The sequence below is a fragment of the Dipteris shenzhenensis genome, chromosome 14 (assembly GCF_047967505.1).
Source record: "Dipteris shenzhenensis isolate YYH24624 ecotype China chromosome 14, Dip_SZ_1.0, whole genome shotgun sequence".
In the NCBI taxonomy this organism is placed as follows: domain Eukaryota; kingdom Viridiplantae; phylum Streptophyta; class Polypodiopsida; order Gleicheniales; family Dipteridaceae; genus Dipteris; species Dipteris shenzhenensis.
The window spans coordinates 52117966-52143528 of NC_141609.1; the positions used below are offsets into that span (position 1 = coordinate 52117966).

General features: G+C 44.7%; 1 protein-coding gene and 1 pseudogene across 2 annotated transcripts in view; both read left to right on the forward strand.

Annotated features, from left to right (window-relative positions):
- The window catches only part of LOC147894805 (putative 1-acyl-sn-glycerol-3-phosphate acyltransferase 5), a 73770-nt gene that overhangs the window by 6745 nt on the left and 41462 nt on the right, over nt 1–25563 (forward strand). The window lies entirely within an intron of this gene.
- On the forward strand, nt 19655–25166 carry LOC147894806 (uncharacterized; annotated as a pseudogene).

Genomic DNA, 25563 nt, shown 5'->3' on the forward strand with positions numbered 1-25563 from the left:
GAGCATCGTGAACACTTAAGAGTAGTGTTCAGTACTTTGAGGAAAGCTCGTCTTTATGTAAATAAAAAGAAAACTATACTGTGTATGGTTAGGCTTGAATATTTAGGATTCATAATTACTCCGGAGAAGGTAGAAATGGATCCAAAGAAAGTGGCTGCGATACTGACTTGGCCAATTCCTCAGAGTCTGACCGCGTTGCGATCATTCTTGGGGTTTGTCCAATTTTATAGAAGGCATATCAAAGGATATTCCGAAATAGTATCGCCATTGACTGATCTGACCTCCGATAAAGTACCTTTTATATGGGGACAGAATCAACAAGAAAGTTTTAACACCATAAAACAAGCTGTGGTCACTGGACCGGTGTTAAAAATAGTTGATCCCCAGAAACCGTTGTTCGTGGAAACCGATGCAAGTGGCATTGCGGTAGGAGGAGTTCTCCTTCAAGAGGGAAGGCCAGTAGCCTTTGAAAGCAAGAAGCTTTCTCCCTCTCAAAGGAATTGGCCAACTCATGAATTGGAGTTGTATGCTGTTATCCATGCTTTGAAAACATGGAGGCATTATTTGTATGGTTCAGAGTTTTATGTAGATGTGGATCATGATACTCTGAAACATTTTTGTAAACAGCTTGACTTGAGGGGCCGCCAAGCTAGGTGGGAAGAGCTCATGCAGCAGTTTAATTTAACGATTCGGTACCGAAGAGGGAAGGATAATAAGGTTGCTGATGCGTTGTCTCGCATTATGCACAATATGAGTTTCACGGTATTAGAGAGTGCTCTAATGACCGAGATCAGAGAAACTGAAAAGGTGGACGAGTTTGTCCAGAGCTTATGGCCTAAAGCTCATGTGTTTAGACCCGGGGAAAATGAAAAGGATGACCTGGCATCTAGAAAAGGCCAAACTTATGCAAGATATACCATAAGGGATGGTATGCTGAAAAGAAATGGCAAGGTAGTAGTACCTAGTCAGAATGATCTCAGGCAGAGAGTCATTCGACAGTGCCATGATAGCCCATGTGCGGGACATCCAGGGGTCGAAAAGACATGAACTCGTGAAGCGAGATTTCTTTTGGCCAAAGATGAAAAAGCATATTCATGAATATGTGACACGGTGTTTCTCGTGTCAGGTAAGTAAGGCCGAGCGGGTGAAGCCACCCGGACTTTTACAGCCCTTGGAAATACCACTGAGTAAGTGGGAGAGCATTTCCATGGACTTTATTGTAGGGCTGCCTACGACACAAGGAGGGTGTGATTCTATCCTTGTGGTGGTTGATCGTCTAACCAAGATGGCTCACTTCATTCCGACTAGTGTAGATCCTTGTCCAAACATGCGTAGACATTGTGTACCAGCCTGCATGTTTGCCCATTTCATATGCTTCTCTGAAAGCTTGGTCTGAGTCAAAAAGTATTTCAGACTTTGGTGATCTGTTTTGACAGTAAAATCTGCACCCAAAAGATAGTGTTTCCATGTATGGATGGCATGAATTACAGCCAATAACTCTTTCTCATCGATTCCTAAATATCTTTCCGCATCCCGAAGTCGCCTGCTTTCATAGGCTACTACATGACCATTCTGATGCAATGCAGCCCCAACACATTCTCCACAAGCATCGCAATCCACATCAAAAGACTGATAAAGATCCGGAACTACCAGAATAGGCTCTGTAGTCAACTTTTCCTTGAGTGTATTGAATGCTTTCTTCTGTGATAATCCCCATGTGAAGGTTGCATTTTTCTTAGTGAGGTCATGCAATGGAGCTGCGATATCAGCAAAATGTCTGATAAACCTTCTGTAGTAAGAACATAAGCCTAAGAAGCTTCGAACTTCATGCACAGTTTTCAGCTCTGGCCACTCCTGAATGGCACGGATCTTCGCTGGATCCATTTGTATCCCATTCTTGGATATTATATGCCCCGCAAGTGGCGGATTTGTTTATTAGACATATATTTCGTCTGCATGGATTGCCTAGATCCATAGTGTCAGACAGAGATGTCAGATTTACCGGTCATTTTTGGACCGCGGTATTTGAGACACTAAGGACTGAGTTGGGAATGAGTAGTGGGGATCATCCTGAGACGGATGGTCAGACGGAGAGAGTCAACCAGACTTTAGAGGATATGCTGAGAGCATATGTGTCATTGAGGCAACATACGTGGGACAAGTGGTTGCCATTGTTAGAGTTTGCCTACAATGATAGAAAACATTCCTCTACCGGGTTCAGTCCGTTTGAGCTGAACTATGGTTATAGACCAGCAAATCCAACTATAGTTGAAGTACCTCAGAAAGTGCCTAGTGTCGCGAACTTTGTGGTTCAGATGCGGGAGATGCTAGCACTTGCGAGAGCTAATATCCGCCAGGCTATAGATAGAGCCAAGGTGTATGCGGATGAAAACCGGTCTATAAGAGTATTTAAGGAAGGAGAAAAAGTTTTTCTTAGGGTTTCTTTCGCACTCGAAGTCGTTGACTTCAGGAGAGTGTGCTAAGTTATCACCTCGATACTGTGGGCTGTGGTTAATTCTAAAGAGAATAGGCAAGGTAGCCTATAAATTAGAATTGCCACAGGGGTGTAAGGTGCACCCGGTTTTTCATGTTTCGCGCTTAAAGAAATTTTTACATACAGGTGACTCACTAATCGAAGGTGTGGTTTTGTTTCAGGAGATAGAGGATAATGCGAGGCGCAAACCAACAAGAATCCTGGACCGAGGAACAATGCAAATACGAAATCAGAAGATACCCACGGTGTTGGTTGCATGGCATGGTCAGCCTCTATCCGAAGCTACCTGGGAATCCGTATACCAGTTGCGGAGAGTGTAAACGCTCTAGCCGAGGTAGCATGACCTCGGAAGAATAAGGCGACATTTCCCTTAAAGGATCTATGTTTGTAATTATTTGTTTGCGCTTCATGTAAATGATCGGGAGGGAATTAATGTCAAGGTCCTAGGTGAGGGTTGATAGCACCAGACTAGGTGGATCTAAGGCTATGGGTCTAATGCAAGAAATGTGCCTAGGGGCAAAGGAAATCAAAGCATCCCAAGAGAGGGGTGAAATGTTGCATTAGTAAGGCCCTATAAAGATGACATGTGGCATCTAGATCCATCTAGGGAGATGGGGCTTGTTGAAGCTAGAGAGAGAGGAGAAGGCACTGTGCAATTTTCTCTGTCAGCTCTCAGGCTTCAGCAAGGTTGGCTGGGTGGAAAGATATGGTGCTATTCCCGTGATTTGCAGTGGGAAGAAGAGAAGGTAGTTAACACCCATGCTCTTGGCTGAAACTGAGTTGAACTCAACAAGGACTTGACTCCTAGTCTAGGGATAAAGTTCCTAGTCTGTAGCTTGTGCAGCCCCTCACAAGCCATGGTTTCTACGTAAGATGCCATGTATTTTGATGATTCAGCACATGTATTCCATTGTTTTCATGCTGTTCTACACATCTACCACTGTCTACTGTCATTTCTGATTACAAAAACTGTGGAAATGAGGTTAAACTAGTAAGCTGTAGGCTAGTTTAGTTACACGGTTGCAGTTGATTATACACATAAAATAAGGTCGTTCATATAGTTTTGGATATAACACCGAAGAGAAGATTGCATCAGGAAAACAACACCACGAAACTTTCAGAGTTCAAGGCACCCGAGATACACGACACGCTTTTGAACCAAATCGACTGTTTTATTCATAGGATTGATGGCTCATGCCTCCTGGCCTTGCTGCCATTTAAAACAAACAAACTCCATGGGACTCCTATCGACCTATCAGACTAACAACATCTACGTCGTCTTATTGAATGAAGTCTTGATTACAAACCAACTCTCATTGAAACACACATAGGTCTCGTAGACCTTCCAAGAGAAGGAGCTCGATACCACCCTCGTGTATTCATAGGAGCTTGGCCTAAACTAAAGAAGCCAGGTGGCCGCCATGCATGATTCCTCCATGAGCCAGCCAGCCCCCGTCCAAGTACCAATCACCTATCACACACCCCCATGAGCCAATCATTGATCACCACCTCTCTAATCGGTGACCTCCGAAGACATGTTCCAAACAATGAATCCCTTGTAAAAGTGAAGTTTTCGTTGTGAGATCTCGAGACGACATTTATTCTGCTGCGTAGCAGTTGGCTACAGCAAGGGACTTCGTTTCTCTAGCACACCCTTCACTGAAGGGCCACATTGATTTATGAAGGGACACATGCAATGGCAAAATAAGCACACCATTTCACAAAAGGGCATTCCCACTTTGTGAAATGATACATCCTGCCACCAAGAGATACAGCCCTCCATCTAATAGAGACATCCTTTTGTGCCCCATGCACAGAATTGTCACTAGCATAGGGGCTAGAGTATTGCAGTTATAGAACAAAAGGGGGAGGGGGGGGTGGTGGGAGTGCAGGCCAACCAGGGTTGGAGGACGGGGGAGTAGTAATGCACATAATTACTAATGGCATGGCAAAGGAAGGGGGGTAGTAGTGCAATTTTGGGGTGTTGTGCAAGTGTCACTAATGCCTCAACCAAGGTTAATGTCAATAGGAAGATGAGTGATCCCTTTTTTATGAAAAGATCAATCAAACAAGGGTGCCCCTTCGCTCCTCTTTTGTTTGCTATAGCAGCAAATGCCCTTGGTTGGCTCCTTAGAAGCCAAATCCAAGAGGGAAGTCTCCAAGGTATTAAACTTATTAATGGTAAACAGTTGGTCTGTCAACAGTTTGCAGATGACACTACACTGATCCCTAGAAATATTGATCAGGATGTCAGCTGTGTGATGGATTGCCTTGATGTTTTTTATAAAGCTTTAGGATCTTCAATCAACCATTTTAAAATAGGGTATGATACTGTCAGTGGCAAGGAACAAGGGATTCTTCAGCAGTTGGGATGTCTCAAAATACAAAAGGGCAAATCTTTAGACTTTTGGGCATTCCAATGGGGTTTGATGTCACAATGAAGCAAAGGTGAGATTGGGTTTTGGATAGATTTCAAAAGAAGTTGGAAAAGTGGAGAAGACCTGGTTGGAAGGAGTTGGTTCTTAACCATTGTCTTTACCCCATAGCTATTTTTTATCTTTCTTGCTGGTCTCCTTCTAAAACAGGTCTTGATAGATTTATAAGATTGTGTAGATCATTTTTGTCGGGAGGAAACAACAAGATTTCTAAAGTAAGGTGGAGTTACTGTATCAAGCCCAAGGAAGAAGGGGGGCTAGGTGTAATAGATATTTCAGCTGCTGCCAAAAAACTATCTGCTACTTGGATTATCAAAGCTCTATTACATCTAGGTGATGGCTAGGCTCAGTTATTAATGAGAAATATGAGACACATCAGACCCTGCAGGGCTCCCAAATGGAGAAATTATCCTATTACTTAAGCCATTTACAACCCTGAACCCTGCAAGACCAAGGGCAGCCCTCTATGGAAGTCTATTTGGGGTGCCTTTGAAGATATAAAAGCCTTTCTACAATTCTCTGGTAAAGGGGCCTTCATGGCCATTGACTCAGTTTGGGTGTCAACAATATTCAGAAGTTGTACATTAACAAATGAACAGTTTACTGTGGCAGTTGGTCTTTTTAAGAAGGGGATTCAATCTTGGCGATAGTTGTGGAACAAAGAACGCTTTAGGTGGAAGACATGGCAGGAAATCAGAAGGGAATTTCCCCTCACCAATCAAAATCAGGGATTGGTCATGGGGAGGTTGGACTTATGGAAGGGAGAAATTAGTTGGAAAGGAGGCTCTGTCCTGTGCTTGCATAAGGAATTCAGTTGGGTAGGATGCTTCTTCTTACTTCCAAGACCAACTCCTACTGCTGACATGGATGATCTCTTTAGAACCCTCAATGTCAGATGAAATTTGAAAGATGATAGAGCTATGTGGTATGCCAGGTTCCATAGAATATGGGTTAAAAGTGTTCCTAAGAAAATGTCATGCCTTACTTGGCTTATTCTTCATAAAGCAATTTGGACTAATGCTAGAGGACACAGAGTAGGAAAGGGAGATGGCAAGTGTCTGTGGAGGATGTTTTCCACTTATTTGTTGCTTGCCCTCATGCCAGAAGAGTTTGGAAATTTATTCAGATTGAGTGTGGAGAACCTGTGAGTTGGAAAGCCATTCCACTAGGTGATGCATGCAAAGTAGGGCATGAGCCTTGGTTCCAAATAAGAGCTGCTCTTTGGTTCATTTAGATCTCTAGAAATAGTTTTCAGTTTAATCATAAAGACTTTGCTTGCCCTCATGCCAGAAGAGTTTGGAAATTTATTCAGATTGAGTGTGGAGAACCTGTGAGTTGGAAAGCCATTCCACTAGGTGATGCATGCAAAGTAGGGCATGAGCCTTGGTTCCAAACAAGAGCTGCTCTTTGGTTCATTTAGATCTCTAGAAATAGTTTTCAGTTTAATCATAAAGACTTTTGTACTGATGCGCTGTTTGCTTCATGGTGGGAGAGGAGAAAAGACGTCTTGACTTCTTCATTAGTGCCTACAATCTTGGACACTCAAGATTGAATGCAAATATATCAAGACATAAACGCCACTGCTTTATCTCTGATGAACATGCCAAGCTGCCTAACTTCATGCAGAGGAGAACTAACACAGCGGGTCCTTCAACTCATCCTTCAACTGAGACTCCCTGTTCTGCTCTTGGCCCTTCCACTTAGCCTTCTGATGGCCTCTTGATTTAGGTTCCCTCTGATTTGGCTGGCCCCTCAGCCCAGGTTCCTTCTACTGCTGCTGGTCCCTCTACTTGCTGTCCCATCCACCCAGTTCCCCTCTGCTGTTGTTGGCCCCTCTCTGCATCTTGGTTGGCCTCTTCACTCAGTCTCCCTATGTTGATGTGGACCCCTCAGCTCAGTTACCTCCTTCTACTCCTGGTTCCTGCACTAAGGTTCCCTGTGCTGGCTTCCCCACTCAGTTACCTTCTGTTGTTTGTGTCCCTTCCTACCAGACTCAGAGACTTGCTGTGGTGTTACTTGCTCAGCTACAGGATTTGGATGAGATGTCTATTGACCCTAATCAGGGTGTTGCTGCTGCTCCTGCTGGACACCTTTCTTATGTTACTATTGCTGCTGCTGCTGCTGATTCAGTACATACCATTGACTCTCAGGAGGAATCCTCTAGATTCTCCTTCCATATCTGAGAAGCTCCTCTCAATATCTTTTGAGGAAACTACTGTTTTTGTCTTTTGTCACTCATGTAGTAAGAGAGGAAGTGCATATGTGAACAACACTCCTATTTTGGATGATTTTTGAAGATGTACAAAATTGTTTTAAACTAATATAATCACACTTTTTATGCCCAATTTTTTTAATAATAAAAATAACATAATCCCCTAGGAGCTGCAATCCGCATGGGTCCACAAACATCACTATGAATTAAATAAAGCTTGCGTGAGGCACCAACTCTCCCATCCTTGGGAAATGCAGAACGGTGCATCTTACCAAGCAAACAGGGTTCACAAACATGCTTTGAAGGCATATGCATTTTGGGAAGATCAACAACCATACCATCCATGTTACCATCCTCTTCAAGCTTCAAGCCCTTCAATTGCTCGCGGAGATAAGCAACCCTTGCCTCATTCAGCACTTGATATAAGGATGCAAGCTGATCCCACGCTTGCTTTGCTGTCTTGCAAGACGGGATATTAGGGATAATGACCCTTTTAACTGAAAGAGCAATCAAGATGTGCTTTGGCATCACGACCATCCCACTGAATCTGCTCCTGTGTAGGAGACAAAGTACTTGTAGTAGAAGATGCAGCTGCTCCAGAAGTAGCATTAGACCCATCATTTGATGAGTGTGAAGCAGTATGTGTAGCACCAGAGGCGGAAGGTGGAGCACCAGAAGCTGCATTAAGGGCTTGAAACAATGTGCCACAAATTCTTGGCAGCCAATACTGTGAGAAAGAATGACAGCAAGTGAAACCGGCCTCTAATCACTCAGAGGGCAGTGGAACTAAAGCTTTAATCACTTCAGCACTTATTTACAGCTCACAAAGCATATATCACAACCTTTAACCATTGCATGATCACCATCTGGCATTTACCCATTTGTTCACAAACAAAACCACTGAAAAACGGATGGAGGCTGCTCAACAAACATAGACAAGTGCACCCGATTGGCCCCAAACACCGTGGCGCCCCTTTCGGTATTTCTTTATATTTCACAGTGAAATGATTACAAGTTGCATCTGGGAGACCCTCTTTGCAACTGAGCACGCAGCCCCAATTCACTAAGCCTTCGCAAGGCTTTCAAGCATAGAACACCATCACATAAGTGCACTTAACCCATAGGCTCAACCCAAAGGCATTCTCTTTTCCGAGTGCAATTCCATTGGCTGTCCAGATGCAATCACACTGCACCCCAGTTGCACTCTCTTTGAGTGGTTTCCAGATGGTATTCACAAAGCTTTTCAAAGCTCCAAAATAAAATCAGCAAAGTACCCAACCAAAGAATGACTCATGTAGCACTACTTGGGCACCTACGAGCCAAGAAAGAGGCGGCACACAAGGCCAACCAATAGCTTATGGCAAAAAGAAATTGTAGCAGCAAAATCACAACTCACCAAGCCCTGAAAACTCGAACCAAGTCCTCAATCGCCAAGAGGACATAGTAGCCAATGCCCAGTTGCATTCTCAGCCAAAGAGGAGTGCAAAGGCATGAAGAAAGAGCATTTACAAGAGCTGACCAGCAAGAATTCCATTGAAAAATGCGAAAAGAAGCACTTCTGTCGCGAAGAAATGGGAGTTCTTGGGCTCAAAAGAAGCGTGCTTCAGAGAGGAACGCATTGAGAAGGTTTTGGAGAAGTTTCATCGCCGGAAAGTCCTCAAAAACTGAGAAAAACCAGTCAACTAGTGCGTGGGACCACTTGAAATTCAACAGAAAGCTGTAGCTTTGCAAGAGGAGAGGCCCAGGAGGCGGTAGAAGCAAAAAGGCCCAGAAAAAGCCACTTTTGCAAATTCGACCAGCAAAAAAAGTGCTCAGTTCTGCCCGTTCTACCAAACGCACGGAGGGAAAAACATATCACTACGAAGGGGAGGCAGAGGGGAAGCCATCGGGCGAAACGGAAGTCGAGGAATCCAAACGGGTGAGGAGTTATGAAGAGAAACGGAATTCAGCTGAAGGAGGCTGAAAAACCAGTCCAAAATCTCAACAAAGGGAGAAGATGAGAGAGAAAACCACACATGTGAAGTTTAGAAGGACCAGGAAGGTCCAGGAATGGCAAAGGAGCATGTAGAAGGCACTAGAGCCACTTGGAACTCTAGGGGGGGCCACTGAAGGTACATGGCCCTCTAGGGGGCCCATTAAAAATGCCACATCATCATTTTCCAACAACCACTCTTTTAATTCCTTGAAATGCCTTTGGGCCTAGGGATTAATTACGCTTATGTGCTAGGCACCATGCCGTGTTTAATTACACATTATTAAGCCCATGCTTGGACTTTTAAAACCAAAGTTGTCACGGTCTTGTAGTACATTAAAGTACTTCGAATTTCACGCCTTCGTGACATACCCCTCTCTTAGCATAAAAGAGTATACAAGAAAGCCGCAGCTATAGTATACAGAGACAATGAAAATATGGCTAGGAGAGGCATACATCCATCCATATACACTGCTCAAAATCTATGTGATCCTTGACGATCAATAGTCAAGATGCATCAATATCATGAAGTCTCACAGCAGAAATACTGTCAGTTCAGTATCTCGGATGAAGCATATAGTGTCATCAAGCGACCTCATGAAATCACGGTGAGCCCGTCTGTACTGAGGGAGTGGAGGTGCTACCTCCTCTCGAACACCAGGTAATGCTCTAGACGCTCGCTCTGCTGAACTACCTGTAGGAGCCCGGACCGCATTTAGCTCTAACTGGAAAGCATCAAGGTAAAGCTGCAATACTCCAGGTGAATTTGCCAGTTCACCTTCCTCCATCCATTTCGCATCAAGTGATGGGTAATTTTGAAATTTTACCTAGTAGCGATGGATAACTTTACCCTTGAGCTTTCTATCTCTGTGTGCCAGAATCTGCTCTGGGACCAGAAGTTCATCCTGTTCTTCCACTTCAGGCTGCACCTCATCAGGTAAATCCTCGGGAATATCTCCATGATATTGCTTTAATAAGCTCACATGAAAGGCATTATGTATCTTCCAATGCGGAGGCAACTCCAGCCTGTAAGCTACCTCGTTTATCTTTTTAGAAACCTGGAAAGGACCATAGTAAGTTCAGCTTTGTGTACAACCTTTCCTTGCCTTTCTTATTTTTCAGCCTTGCCTTCTGAAAACGCAGCAAAACCCAATCACCTTCTGTGAATACCAATTCCCTGCGGTGCTTATCTGCTACTCTTTTCTGCTTGTCCTGACTCTTTGCAAGGCATATTTGATCTTCTTGTAAGCCTCTTGAAGGCTTTCCACAAAACGATCAGCTTCGAAGATTTTCTCTTTTGTATGAATGGGAGGTATCTTCCTGGCACCTTCCACTATTTCAAAAGGTGCTTTACCTATGGATGTGTGTACCGTATTATTGTAAGCATATCCCGGGAATGGAACCAATGAAACCGGCCTCTAATCACTCAGAGGGCAGTGGAAGTAAACCTTTAATCACTTCAGTACTTATTTACAGCTCACAAAGCATATATCACGACCATTAACCATTGCAAGATCACCATTTGGCATTTACCCATTTGTTCACAAACAAAACCACTGAAAAAGGGATGGAGGCTGCTCAACAAACATAGACAAGTGCACCCGATTGGCCCCAAACACCATGGCACCCCTTTCGGTATTTCTTTATATTTCACAGTGAAATGATTACAAGTTGCATCTGGGAGACCTTCCCTGCAACTGAGCACGCAGCCCCAATTCACTAAGCCTTCGCAAGGCTTTCAAGCATAGAACACCATCACATAAGTGCACTTAAGCCATAGGCTCAACCCAAAGGCATTCTCTTTTCCGAGTGCAATTCCATTGGCTGTCCAGATGCAATCACACTGCACCCCAGCTGCACTCTCTTTGAGTGGTTTCCAGATGGTATTCACAAAGCTTTTCAAAGCTCCAAAATAAAATCAGCAAAGTACCCAACCAAAGAATGACTCATGTAGCATTGCCTGGGCACCTATGAGCCAAGAAAGAGGCGGCCAAGTGGTGTCGATCCAGCTTTACGTTATCCAACGCTTTCACTTGTGCCTGCGCTAACGCTAATTGAATGGTCACATTATGCAAGGGCGCCTGTTGTAATTTCTGTCCTTACAAATATCTTTGGCAAAAGTCTCGACTGCTCCATAGCATACGTGTGGATCGTATGGCACTGGTGCTTGGCGGAGACGAACGCTCGAGCTGCTGTGTGACAAAAATTGGGTTGGGATTCGACACGACTGTTGATGCACGTATTTCGCGATGGGAGGTCTACCTTGTGACCCGCCAGCAAATGCACTGAGACAGGTGCTGACGTGGCAATGCGGGAGAGGACTTTAGTGAACGATTTGGTTAGTAGGCGCTCCTGGACAGCGCGCAGGTGAAGGGTAAGCCAACCATCGGTTAAGCTAATGCCCACAATTAGCGGCGGCTAACCAACAAGAGTTCCATCGCGGACAAAATTGTGAAGTTGCGATGATGCTAACGGTGAAATTCAAAGGTACCTGAGCAAAGGTATGAGGCGATGACATGGAGCTTGGGTCACGTGGCGCTGACGTGTGCCAGCCGTACAGCACTGATGCGTGCTAACGTGGTGCCACCTGGCAAGGAATTGACAGCGCTAGCATGGCATGGTGATGTGTGTGCTGACGTGGCAGCCAAAGCAGCGAGCTAACATGGCAATCAGCTGATGTGGCACGGTGACATGGCAGATGATGTGTCATGCTGACACGTGGGTGTTGATGTGGCAGATGCTGCAGTGGCAATGACATGTGGTACTGTGCAGGGAATGTTGATGTGGCAGAGGGATGAGTTAGCCAAACCTTGGTTGGGTTAAGTGTATGGTCAAGGTAACCAGACTACAATCTGGTCAAGGTAACCAAACCAGCCTGGTTGAGAAAACCAGTTCACAGACTGGTTAGGCTAACTAGACCAGCCTGGTCTAGTTCAGTTACTCAAAAAAGAAAAAGAAAAAAAAGACAGCTGTACCTATTAGTAGAGATCCCATGCTTTGCAGGCTGGAACAGCCTCTTGTTAAGGAAGGGCTACAGAGAGCTTCCTCTAGAGCAACTCGGAAAAGCAACAACAGTGAAAGGCATCGGAGTCTAACTCTTTCCTCCTCAGATGATGCTTCTAGGAGGAGTAAGAGATCTCGCCATGCGAGCCAGAAAAAGAGAAGGAGAGATGACCGAGGAGAGGACACACTCCAGGAAGAAGAGGGCCAGACATCATCGTAGATTTCCAAGTCCTTCAATCAAGTTCGACCCAATACATATGGAGCGCCAATCAAGTGCTACAGTTGTGGAGAAAATCACCGGATCGCAGAGTGCCCTCATCGTGGTAGCCCCACTACTTTCCAACCACTCTGCAGAGATTGTGGCATAGGACATGCATGTATGGATTGTCCCATGAAAAATAAGGTCTCACAACAAACAGACGTTAAGCCTGACGTCTCAATTGGCATTATTGGGGTGGACCACCAAAGTCTAGGGCCGGCAAGCATAATATCACAACCTGTGAATGTAATCACACGTCAGCAGAAAGAGACCACCAAGGACCCTAACATTCCAATCCAACCTAGACGACTTCTTAAGTGGCTTATATGGCAACTTACGTCGTAACTCCATAGGCACGTGGGCATATGCAACACAACCAAAAACTCTGAAGTGATCCATTGAAGGCTTTCTCCCATGCCATGCCTCATAGGGAGTGATTGGTCTTTAAAGCCTTTGTGGGAGCCCGATTCAAAACATAGTTTGCACACATGAGGCCTTCAAGCCAAAACCTATGAGGCAACTTTTTACTGGTAAGCATGCATCTATCCATCTCCATAAGAGTGTGATTCTTGCGCTCAGCTTTACCATTTTGTTGAGGTGTAAGCCTCACTGTAACCTGATGCGTGATGCCGTTCTCCTTCAAAAATGCCTCAAACTCTTCCTCTCTATCTGTGCGAAGTGTCTATACCTTGAGTCCTGTCTCATTCTCAACCATAGCCACAAAGTGTTTGAAATGCATAAACACTTCTGATTTTGCCTTAAGACCATAGACCCAAGTGTAGTTGGAGAAGTCATCTATGAATGTAACATAATAAAGATAACCCCCAAAAGCAGGTGTCCTCATGGGACCGCAGACATCACTGTGAATGAGCTGTAATTTGCGTGTAGCTCTCACTGCACCATCCTTCTTGAAAGGAAATCTATGCATCTTGCCAAGGATGCAACCCTCACATGCATGAGGAGGAGGTGACTCTAAAGGAGGCAATGCATCAACCATAGCATGCTTCTTTAGTGTCATTAAGCTGCCATAGCTCATGTGCCCATACTTGGCATGCCATAACTCCGCATTTTGCATCGCAGCAGTGGGAGTGCTCAGTGAAAATGCAAGATCAGATCTTTTCTCATATATATCAAGCTGAAAAAGACCTCGATACAAAGTGCCAGACAACATCAAAGCATAGTCATTCTCTTTGTCTCTGACTGCACACTTAGCATCATCGAATACAACCTGAAATCCTCCTCTATTAAGAGAGGACACTGAAAGCAAATTCTTCTTTATACCTGGCACCCAGAGAACATTTGAAATTCTGAAATTTGTGCCATCAGTGGATGTGAGAATAATGTCCCCCACTCCACACACTCAATAAGAAGAATTATTTGCACAAGTCACCTTCTTTTTAGTAGGTGGAGGATGCAGAGATGCAAAAAGGCTCTTCTTAGAAGTGATGTGCTTAGAAGCACCACTATCAAAATACCAAGTATTCATTGTCTCATTGACACTGAGAGAGCATGCATCCTTTAAAGGATCATAACTGCAAGTCAAGAAAGCATAAGGGTCATCCTCAATAGTGGCTGTAGCATCTAAACTACCCACTGAAAAATCTGAAGTGCAAGACAGAAAGGCTTAGTTCTCTTCCATAAAGTTGGCTGTAACATCTCCCGCATCATGTGATGAGGAGCTAGTGCACCTGATACAGCCATACGTGAATCTCTTTTCTTTTCTTTAGCTATGCGCTTCTTGCATTCACCAATATAATGACCTGGCTTCTTGTAGTAGTGACAAATGCCCTTCTTTCTAGGCTTATCTGTATCACCCTTAGCCGTATAAGAGGGCTGTCCTGAATCAGCTTTATGCTGATGTGCGGGCTGATTGGTATGTTGCTTTTGCTGCCCTTTTCCCTTGGGCTTAAACTTAGAAAGCATGGCATGCTCGCCAGCCCGTGTTGCCATGCTCGCCAGCCTGTGTCTACTCTTCCTGCAACAGAAGTCCTACCAACTCATGAAAAGAGAGAGGATTGCTGCCCCACCTCAATGACAAATTCAGCGAGGTGTCGAAACCAAGATAGGACTCAGGAAGAGAATTCAGAGTGGTGATAATCATCTCTGAATCCGGAATGACATCCACCCATTGCCAGTGCTCCTTGGACTCTTACCAAGATAGTAATTTAGTGCCTCTGATGCATGTCCCCTTTTCAAGCCAAATATCTGCCTTGCATTCCACCATATTGAAATCCCCCATGGCAATACAGTTACCATCTGCACATTGTAAAGATTCCCATAATCCTTTTCTTTCCACAGCTAAATTAGGGGCATAGAGAGAAATGATTGAGAAATTGATTTCCTTCATGAAACACTTCAACATTACCCATTTGTTGTGATCATCCAAAATGACTTGTGAAATATCATCCTTGTAGTGGGATAAAATTCCAATGGCTGTACCATCTTTACCCTCCTCATGTGAAGTATAAAACCAAGCTCTTCTTTTATCTATAATTTTTAGTCTAATTTCTAGAGTACCCCTACAAGCCCTGACCTCTTGTAATGCTAAAAAGAGAGGTGATAAAGACTTAGCTCTCAACCAAAAAGCTAACTCCTCACTCCTACTAGGGTCCATTAGCCCTCTAACATTTAGAGTCAAGAAGGTGAATACTTTATCTGACATTCTTTTTCTGCCCCTTTTTAGCCTTGGGGTTGGGGCTGTTCACTCGGACTGTGGCAGCTTTGGATTGCCTCCTTTTGTGTTGGACCACAGTGGAGGCCTTACCTTGGCTAGTGTCATCTTGGTTTACTAAGCTGACAAGAGTTCCCTTCCCTTGATCTTCCTGTGAATCCTCTTCACTCTCTTCTATCTCTTTCATAGCATCGTCTCTGTTAACATCCTCTTTAAACTCTTTTGACCACCCAGCTTCAATCAACATATTGTCCTCTTGACTGATTTTGTTGCTATTCTCTAAGGTCTCTTCTTTATCTCTAAGAGGTTCAAAAGAATTTTTATTTGCTGCTTCTGGCACACTATGGTCCATGTCCTTCCCACTATTTTTGATGACATTCTGATCACCATGCTGATTGCTCATTGGAGGGTTTTGAGCTTTGGGAACCCACCTTTCAGCAGGGGGTTCAGTTTCCTTGACCTTGCCCCTCCTCAAGTGACAATTTTTGACCACATGAGTGGAGAGACCACACAAAAAGCAAGAGTGGGGGAGGTTCTTATAAGTGAGAGGCTACTCCTTATAAATACTACGATTGCTATTGGGCATCTCCTCAACTATATCCATCTTAATGCAGATTGGGAATTACCTCTGGGGTTAATAAAATTTTCATGTTCTACACCCAACACTTCTCCCAACCCACAACAAAGAAAGGAAAATTGATTGCACAGATACAAAGGTAAATCGTCCTCAGTGTCCATCCATATTCCCTTCTCCTTTCAGGATTGCCAAATGTTGGCGCTCTGGTTACGCATAGGGTTGCGCACTATGCTAAGGGTAGGGGGGATTCTGTTATTGTGTCACATTCATTGATGACTTCACCAGGTATCGAAATTGAAGTTTCTGCATACTTTAGGCATTTTATTGCCTTGGCTGAGAATGAGAGTGGGCTGAAAATTGCTCACATTAATACAGATGAGGGGGGTGAATATATGTCAAAGGAGTTTGCTGTTTTTTTGGCATCACGTGACATTCATCATCAGTGCACCGTGCCGTACACTCCTCAGCAGAATACCGTGGCTGAGAGAAAGAATAGATCAGTGATGGAGATGCTCAGGTGTATGTTGAAAGGCAAGCACTTGCCTAACAAGTTGCGGTTGGATGCCGTTATGTGTGCTAATTACGTTTTGAACAGATGTCCCACAAAGGCATTGAAGACCATCACACCTTATGAGGCTTGGATAGGTCGTAAGCCCTAGGTTTCTCACTTGAGGACTTTTAGATGCTTGGCATATGCACATGTGCCTTCTCAGACACACACTAAGTTAGATGATAAAGCTGTCAAATGCATTGTTATTGGGTATAGCTCAGAGAGCAAGGGCTATAAGCTCTACCAGCCCCGCACGGGCAAGTGTTTTGTTAGTAGAGATGTTGTGTTTGATGAATCTTCCTCTATGCCTTTGCTGGACTGTCAAGAACTGCCCGTTGCTGATGCCCCAAATCTCTTTGACAGCTTGATGCCTTTGTTTCCATCAGATGCTTATGATGATATCACATCTGAGGTTGCTCCTTCTACATCTGTTGGTCATTTGCAGCCACATGTGCAGCATGATATTCAGCCTCATTTACAGCCTGATATGCCTTAGCTTGATCAGGACATTATGCACATGGCTCTTGACCAAGAAACAGGTGCAAGATAGGAGCCCAGAAAGATCCCCCGTTGGCTCCTTGACACATTAAAAGACATGAAACAATATACTCCTCTACCAGCCCGTACTAGAGCAGCTGTCCGGAAAGAGCATGCTAATTTGGTTGCTATCGCATGCAATGAAGAGCCATTATGCCATCAAGATGCCTTTTAGAATGATTGTTGGTTGAAGGCTATGCAAGCTGTCACGGGGACATGAAAAGTGATGTAAAGTATCTTTGTAACTCAACCCACACTTAACCCAAGGTTAACCATGGTTAAGTGTAGTAATGGTTTGGCCGTGAGGGACTGGCTAGAGGAAGTGCACACTTCCTAGAAGTTCCTAGGGGCAAAGTCTAGGTGCACCACTAGGTCTTAGGGGCAAGACATAGGCACTAGAGAGGGGTCTAGAAGTTGGGCCCAAGGACAACAAACGTTGCCGTTGCCGTACGGACTGTACGATCCGCACGAAACAGAGGTGTAGCCCTCGAGGTTGCTGTATGAGACTAGGGCACGTTTTTTGAGGCATAGATCCGGAGGTCGAGACTTTGGGGCAGATTTGCAGGTCAGTGTTCTCTTCAGCCTATTTCTTGCCCCCTTCCACTCTCTTTCTTCATTTCCTATTATCTGATGCTGGAAGTCACCTGTACCCTGTCGAGAGCTTGGTCAACGGATAGGCACGAGGATTAAGCTCGCCCCTCTGCCACGGACAGTGGGTATTTGGATTTGGACTTCCATTTGTCTGCTGTCCTTGCTTTGAAGCTTTTTGCAGTGCATGTGTGGTGTTTTGCAGTCTTTCTAGTTTCTCTTAGGTTCTAGCAAGCACCTAGAGGCAAGGGTGTTCCTGGGAAAAGGCTTAAGGACAGTGTGGATGCATGTGATAGCCTTGAGGTTGCTTTGAGCACAATTTGCTAGAGGATTGGATGCCTGAATGCCCTTTAGTTGGGTCAGTTTAGAGGTGGATGCCTAAGATTTCCTTGCTACTGGTATTCTAGTGTGCACTTGGTTCAGATGCCCAGAAGACAGATAGAGGGTTTGTAGAGAGGAACAGTGCAAGGGTGAACCCTTGGTGCAAAGCATTACCATTCAGAAGCATTAAATAAATACCGAAAGGGGTGCCAAGGCATTTGGGGCCAGTGGGTGCATTGTGTACTGTTTTCATTGAGTAGGGGCATTCTAGCCTCCCCATTGTTATTGAAGTTTGTTTCTAAGTTTTGTTAAGTGGTTGAAATGATTGAAGCTTGGATTGTGGCTATTTATGAGGTTTATGACTGAGTAGAAGAAGATCACTGTCCTTTAGTTTGTTGAAGGCCGGTTACACTGGTTCCATTGCTGGGATGGTCTCCATCTTCCTATAGAGGTGAGCCTTGGTAGTGTTGGGTGAAGGACACCTTCATTCAAATTGCTGCTACAGTCATCAATCTCAGCAAGCATGTCACACCGTGTGAGGTCATTGACCATCTCCGAGCAGGAGGGGCTCTTGAGGAAGACAGAGCATTAGAGAGATTTGAAGAGGAGCACAGCATCAACGGGGTGATGAGGAGCAGGACAGTGGGGCACAGCCTGTTTCTCCTGAGCATGCCACTGAGGACTCACAAGATGAGGTAGATGAGGCAGAGGAGCTTGATCCCAATGCCCTTTTTCAGCTGCAAATGCAAAATGTAGTGGGAGCCCTGTCACAATTGCAACATGCTTTCATGGAGATTATGCAAGCTCCTTCTACTATTGTTACTCCCCTGGAAGCACAAAGGCAGCTCAAAAGCAACAGAAGAAGCATAAGAAGACTCATAGGCATGTATCTTTTAGTGGACAACCATCAGAGATGCCCATATTCACCCCCGTAGCAGGTAATGCCAATAACTTTCATTGAGTCAATCAGGGACAGCAAGTCCTCCCTCAGCCCATGATGCATCCAGGATACTTTGGAGGGGGATCAATTTTTCAGGCAATGGTGGACCGCCCATAGAAGGGCCCGGAATGCCAGGGCAGCATGCAGCATGGAATGCAGAATTTTCAGCAACCTATGATGGGTAGAATGCCCCCTGCAAATGCCAGTATGATGTACTCAAACATTGGGATGCAACCTGGGATGCAGACAGGATTGCCTGGGACGATGGGCAATACTTGGAATATGCCAACAGATGCAGGGAGTGGGACCCGGAATGCTTAACCCCACCATGGGTACGTGTGGAATGGCTCAAAATGCGGGAGCAATGATGACTCCGCCCTTTTTACAGCACCCCGTTTATAATAATCTCACCCCTAAAGGCAATTTGAAAGATTACTAGGAGGGAGGGGCAGCTGTGAAGTTCGAAATCTTCAATGAGATGTAGGACAAATTGAAGGCTCTAACATTTGTGCAACAGTTTGATGCTGCCTACTCAGGTGGACACTTTACAAAGTCTTCCAAAGTTCTAAAGGCAGCCACCTTTTTGAAGGGCAATGCACTCCAATGGTGGACCAACTTACTTCTACAGGGCAGAGCACCTACCACATGGGTTGAATTCAAACAGGTGTTTGTTGCCGCTTGATTAACGACCACGTTTGAGGTAGATATCATGACCGCTTGGTCCAACTTAGATGCAGGGAATTGCAGAAATTTGGAAGACTACAATAAGAAGTTTTGGGAAGCTCTGTTGCCAGTGAATTCTTACAAACATGTACCGCTGTCTGAGCAGATTGAAAGGTATTGTTGTGGGCTGCCAAAGGAGATTCGGGACTACTGCACAAAGACCAAGGTCTCCAATATGTCCCAGTTGATTGAGAATGCTACTACCGCTTATGCAATCATGTAGGGAAAGTTTTTGAGTTCAGAGGTAGCCAATAGGAGACATTGAAGTTAAAGGGCAGCAAGACGGAATCTCCTAAGAAATTCAGAAAGTTTTTGTAGCCTATGAAGGCAAAATTTGTTGCAAGACAGAGACGAGTACCGTCTCGTACCCGTATGTCAGATGAGGAAAAACAGATTCTTTATGATGCCAACAAGTGTTATATTTGCAAGAAGGAGGGCCACATGGCTTTTGAGTGCCCACACAAGAAGAGGAAGTTCCCTCCTACTGAGCAGGGTGAGCACAAGGAGGAGAAGAGGACTGATCAGAAGAATAAGAAGCCCAAGCCCATTGTTGGTCTTTTGCTAGACCTGATCGGGGCTGTTCAGAATACAGATGCTATAGAGTTATGTCGGGCATGGGGCAAGATAAGAGTCAATTTTCAAACAGCTATCATGATTTTTGACCCCAGAGCCAAGGCCAACTTTATTTCTCTAGAGTTGGCTGGAAAGTTGGGAATACGTGCAGAAGAGATGGGTCCTTAGTGTGATGCCGATATGGCTTGCCCGTGGCTCAGCCAATCAGTTACTCCAGTGATACGCAAGCTGAGGATGCATATTCAGAGCTAGGTGGATACATAAGAGTTCTATATTATGATGTGGAATGGTTGTGATGTGTCACTAGGAATACCTTGGCACTTTCGTGTTGGAGCTGTTTTGGATACGAAGAATAAAACAATCACGATCACTCATTGCGGCAAGACCCACGTTCTTGATGCTAAGCTGAAGGGAGAATCCATCCCTGTTGTATCTGCTTCTGCCATTGGCAATGTAATGAAAAAGCACCTTTCAATGTACTTAGTGTTTTCATCTAAAAAGAAATCAGTAGAAGCAGAGTCAGGGACAGAAAGTCCTCCCTCAGCCCTTGATGCATCCAGGATACTTTGGAGGGGGATCAGTTTTTCAGGCAATGGTGGGACCGCCCACAGAACGGCCCGGAATGCCAGGCAGCTTTATGGGCAGCATGCAGTCTGGAATGCAGAATTTTCAGCAACCTATGATGGGTGGAAAGCCCCCTGCAAATGCCAATATGATGTACTCAAACATTGGGATGCAACCTGGGATGCAGACAGGAATGCTTGGGACGATGGGCAATACTTGGAATATGCCACAGATGTAGGGAGTGGGACCCAGAATGCTTAACCCCACCATGGGTACGTGTGGAATGGCTCAAAATGTGGGAGCAATGATGACTCCGCCCTTTTTACAGCCCCCCATTTATGATAATCTCATCCTAAAAGCAAGTTGAAAGATTACAAGGAGGGAGGGTGTGAAGTTTGAAATCTTCAATGAGATGCAGGACAAATCGAAGGCTCTAACATTTGTGCAACAGTTTGATGCCGCCTATTGAGGTGGACACTTTACAGAGTCTTCCAAAGTTCGAAAGGCAGCCACCTTTTTGAAGGGCAATGCGCTCCAATGGTGGACCAACTTACTTCTGCAGGGCAGAGCACCTATCACATGGGTTGAATTCAAACAAGTGTTCTTTGCTGGCTGGTTAAGTACCACGCTCGAGGTAGATATCATGACTGCTTGGTCCAAGTTAGAAGCAGCGAACTGCAGAAACTTGGAAGACTACAATAAGAAGTTTTGGGAAGCTTTGTTGGCAGTGAATTCTTACAGACATGTGCTGCTATCGGAGCAAATTGAAAGGTATTGTTGCGGGTTGCCAAAGGAGATTCGGGACCACTGCACAAAGACAAGGGTCTCCAATATGTCCCAGTTGATTGAGAACACCACTACCGCTTATACACTCATACAAGGGAAAGTTTTTGGGTTCAGAGGTAGCCAATAGGAGACATCGAATTCTAAGGGCAGCAAGACGGAATCTCCTAAGAAGTTTAGAAAGTTTTTGCAGCCCATGAAGGCAAAGTTTGTTGCAAGACAGAGACGAGTACCGTCTCGCAATCGTATGTCAGATGAGGAAAAATAAATTCTTTATGATGCCAACAAGTGTTATATTTGCAAAGAGGGCTTTTGAGTGCCCACATAAGAAGCGGAAATTCCCTCCTACTGAGCAGGGTGAGCACAAGGAGGAGAAGAGGACTGATCAGAAGAATAAGAAGCGCAAGGCCATTGCTGGTCTTTTGCCCGAGCTGATCGGGGCTGTTCAGAATACAGATGCTACATAATTATGTCGGGCATGGGGCAAGATCAGAGATCAAACAGCTCTGATGTTCTTTGATCCGAGAGCCAAGGCCAACTTTATTTCTCTAGAGTTGGCTGGAAAGCTGGGAATACGTGCAGAAGAGATGGGTCCTTTGTGTGATGCTGATATGGCTTGCCTAGGGCTCAGCCAATCAATTACTCCAGTGATACGCAAGCTGAGGATGCATATTCAGAGCTAGGTGGATATAGAAGAGTTCTATATTATGATGTTGAATGGTTGTGATGTGTTACTGGGAATACCTTGGCACTTTCGTGTTGGGGCTGTTTTGGATAATAAAACAATCACAATCACTCACCGCGGCAAGACCCACGTTCTTGATGCTAAGCTGAAGGGAGAGTCCATCCTTGTTGTATTTGCTTTTGCCATTGGCAATGTAATGAAAAAGCACCTTTCAACGTACTTAGTGTTTGCATGTAGAAGCAGAGTCTTATTTTTCTAAACTGGAAAAGCAGCGGATAGATTTTCTTTTTTAGTTTAAGGAGTGTTTTCTTGACTCACTTCCACAGGAGTTTCCCCCTGAAAGGCAAGAAGACCATACAATAGACATAATTCCTGGCCCACCTAACATACCTCCTTATAGGGTTAGTGCCATAGTTACGCTGAAACGCTGAAATGGCGCAACAAAGACCCAAAACGCCGTTTCGGCCGTGCCAGACCCCCCGAAACGCGAAACGGTCCCGAAACCCTCACTTCCATAGGAGTTTCCCCCTGAAAGGCAAGAAGACCATACAATAGACATAATTCCTGGCCCACCTAACATACCTCCTTATAGGGTTAGTGCCATAGTTACGCTGAAACGCTGAAATGGCGCAACAAAGACCCAAAACGCCGTTTCGGTCGTGCCAGACCCCCCGAAACGCGAAACGGTCCTGAAACCCGAAACGCAGTCTGAAACGGTGATCAGAAACGCCAAAACGGCATCTGAAACGCCGTTTCGGGCGTGACGTAAAAAGAGGGCAAAACCATAAAAAAATGTTGCCCGCGCCGTCGCATGTTTCCGCCCTTCTGCCTGCTGCTCTCCCCCCCGATTTCTTGCCCGCCTGGTTCTCTCCCGAGTCGCGAGTCCTAGCCCTACAAGTGGCTGCTCTTTAGGACACCCGGCTTTGGTCACTGGTGAGCACATTTCCTTTCTCTATGCTTCTCTTGCCTCAAACATCTTGCTGTTTTTTGGCTGCAACCATTGATTCTTGGCTTTTCCCTTTGAAATTTGATCTATTGCAGCTTGTACAAGTGCTCTTTTTGCTCATGGATATGGCTTCACAAAGCATTGTGCCTCAGCAAGAGAAGGAGTTCACCCAATCGGATTATTGGTGGAGCCAAGTTGATTTGGTAGGCAAGTATGACTCCAAGAAAGGAGGAGCTCGCAAGTTTAGATGCAGATGGTGTGGATTGGAGCGAGGAGGGAACCCTGATAGGGTCAAATGTCATCTTCTTGGCATTAAGGATGGGGGGATTGGGCTATGCTCTGTAATCTCATCACAAGAGAAAGAAAGGTTGCAAAGAGAGGTTGAAGTATTGCCCACTACAAAAAGAGAAAAGACAATGGCTTCCACTGGTGTAGGAGCTTCTTCAAGTGCTCATGCAGCACGTGTTCAGCAGGCCACTGCATTTCGGAGTCCTCTTCCCTCTGCTACTACGGCTTCTTCTTCTGCGAGTGCACATGGAGCTCCTGCTAATATTCCTGCTACATCTCGGTCTACTTCACATAGGCAGGGTAGTCTTTACACATCATGGCATCCGCAAAGGAAGGCACAAGTAGATGCAGCTGTGGCCCGATTTTTTTACTCCAATGGGATTAGCTTCAATGTTGCTAGATCACCCTACTTCAAAGAGATGGTGTCAGAAATCAAAACATTTGGATCCACATATACCCCTCCCACATTTGATGCTTTGAGGGGCCAGCTTCTAGAGGATGAGGTGGTGGCAGTTAAGCAAGCTATTGAACCTGTGAAAGAGAAATGGGTAAAGTATGGGGTAAGTTTGGTTGCAGATGGATGGAGTGATGTGCGAAGTCACTCACTAGAGGGTATCCTTGCATATTGTAGGGGATCTGCACTCTACATACACTCCATAGAGTGTGGAGTGCAACAAAAAACAGCACCTGTATTGATGCAAATGTGGGCAAATGCAGTGGAATATGTGGGGCCGTCTAATGTTTTGCAACTTGTTTCAGATGGGGAAAATACCAATAAGGCAGCAGGTGCATTATTGGAGCAAAGGTATCCTCATATCCAGTGGAGTGCTTGTGTAGCACATTGCTTGAATAATTTATTGAAAGACATTGGCAAATTGGGTTGGGTCAAGAATGTTATTGACAATGGAAAAGAGGTGGTTAACTTCATCACACGACATAATTTTTCTCTTGCTTTGTACCGTAAATTTGCCAACAAGGAGCTTTTGAAGTATGCAGAGACAAGATTTGCATACAACTTTTTGATGCTTCGCAGGCTCCTTGAAATGAGACCTGCACTGAAACAAGTTGTGGCAAGCCCATAGTGGGATGCATGGCCCACTTCTAGGCAGGCTCTTGGAATTTATTGTTATGACTTGTGCATAGGCAGTGATGAATTTTGGGCTGATGCATCTCACATTGTTGATCTATGTGTGCCTATTGTGAAGCTGCTTAACCGAGTTGATGGAGATATGCCTTTTCTTGGTAAGGTGTATGAGGGGATGGATCGGATGATTGAGAATATCAGAGAAATAGAAAAGGATCCCCAAAGGTTGAGAGAATTGGAAGAGTTGGCTGTGAGCAGATGGAATCAATATTACTCTCCCATGCATGCAGCTGCCTTTGTGTTGGACCCGGAGTTTCAACACAAGGCAAGTGCACAACAGAATGATGCAGAAGTTGTTCGTGGTTGGAACCTCACTCTTCAAAAGATGGATGGACGACGGAGGATAAAAGACCAGCTTGCCAATTATCGCAATAAGGAAGGCATGTATGGATGGCCAGATGCACAGCATGATAGGTAATATTAACTCATTTTAATTTTCAGATTTTAGGAACTTGTAATTTGTTATTTAATACAAAATTAGAAATCTGAAATTTATGAGTTTTGGAATTTCAGATTTCGAGTTGGGGCTGTTACATGGTGGGAGGATTATGGAGCTGATTCCCCCGAGTTGCAAAAGCTTGCCATCCGCATTCTAAGCCAAGCTTGCACCTCCTCTTCTTGTGAGCGTTTGTGGAGTAGCTTTGCCCATATCCACACAAAGAAGAGAAATCGTCTGCGAACGCAACGGGCCAATGATCTTGTCTTTGTTAATGCAAACTTGCGTTTGCTTAACAAGATGAGACACGAGTATACGCATGACAAATATATTGGATTTCATAGCCCAGATGATGCCCACTCACCTGATGATGATGATTTGTTAGTAGAGGAGAATGATGATGAGGAGGAGGAGGAGGCAGAGGTTGAGTCTCAGGATGAGGATGAGGATGAGCTTATTATTTGATCATATATGATATCATCCTTGATGTAGCCTTTTTTGGGTTTGAGCTTTCTTTTTGTTACTATGACATTTGGGCTTTGAAAGCCGAATTACAATTTATGAATCATGATTGGTCTCTTAAATATCATCAATCATGAATCATTTTTCCATTTTGTAACTTGTTATAGGATTTATAAATTACCCCACCTTGTGTAATTGAAATTCGCATTGTGTGATTGGTAACTGGTTGAACAATGAAACTTGAATCTCCAAAGTTCAAAGTTACAATCAATATTAATGGTACTAGGTAGAGCTATAGCTTATTGTGCACTTTTTTTGAAGGTAGAGCACTCTAAATGTGTGTATGCATTACTCTAAACCCCCTTGATGACGTGGCGTTCCCCCGTTTCACCCCCTCTTA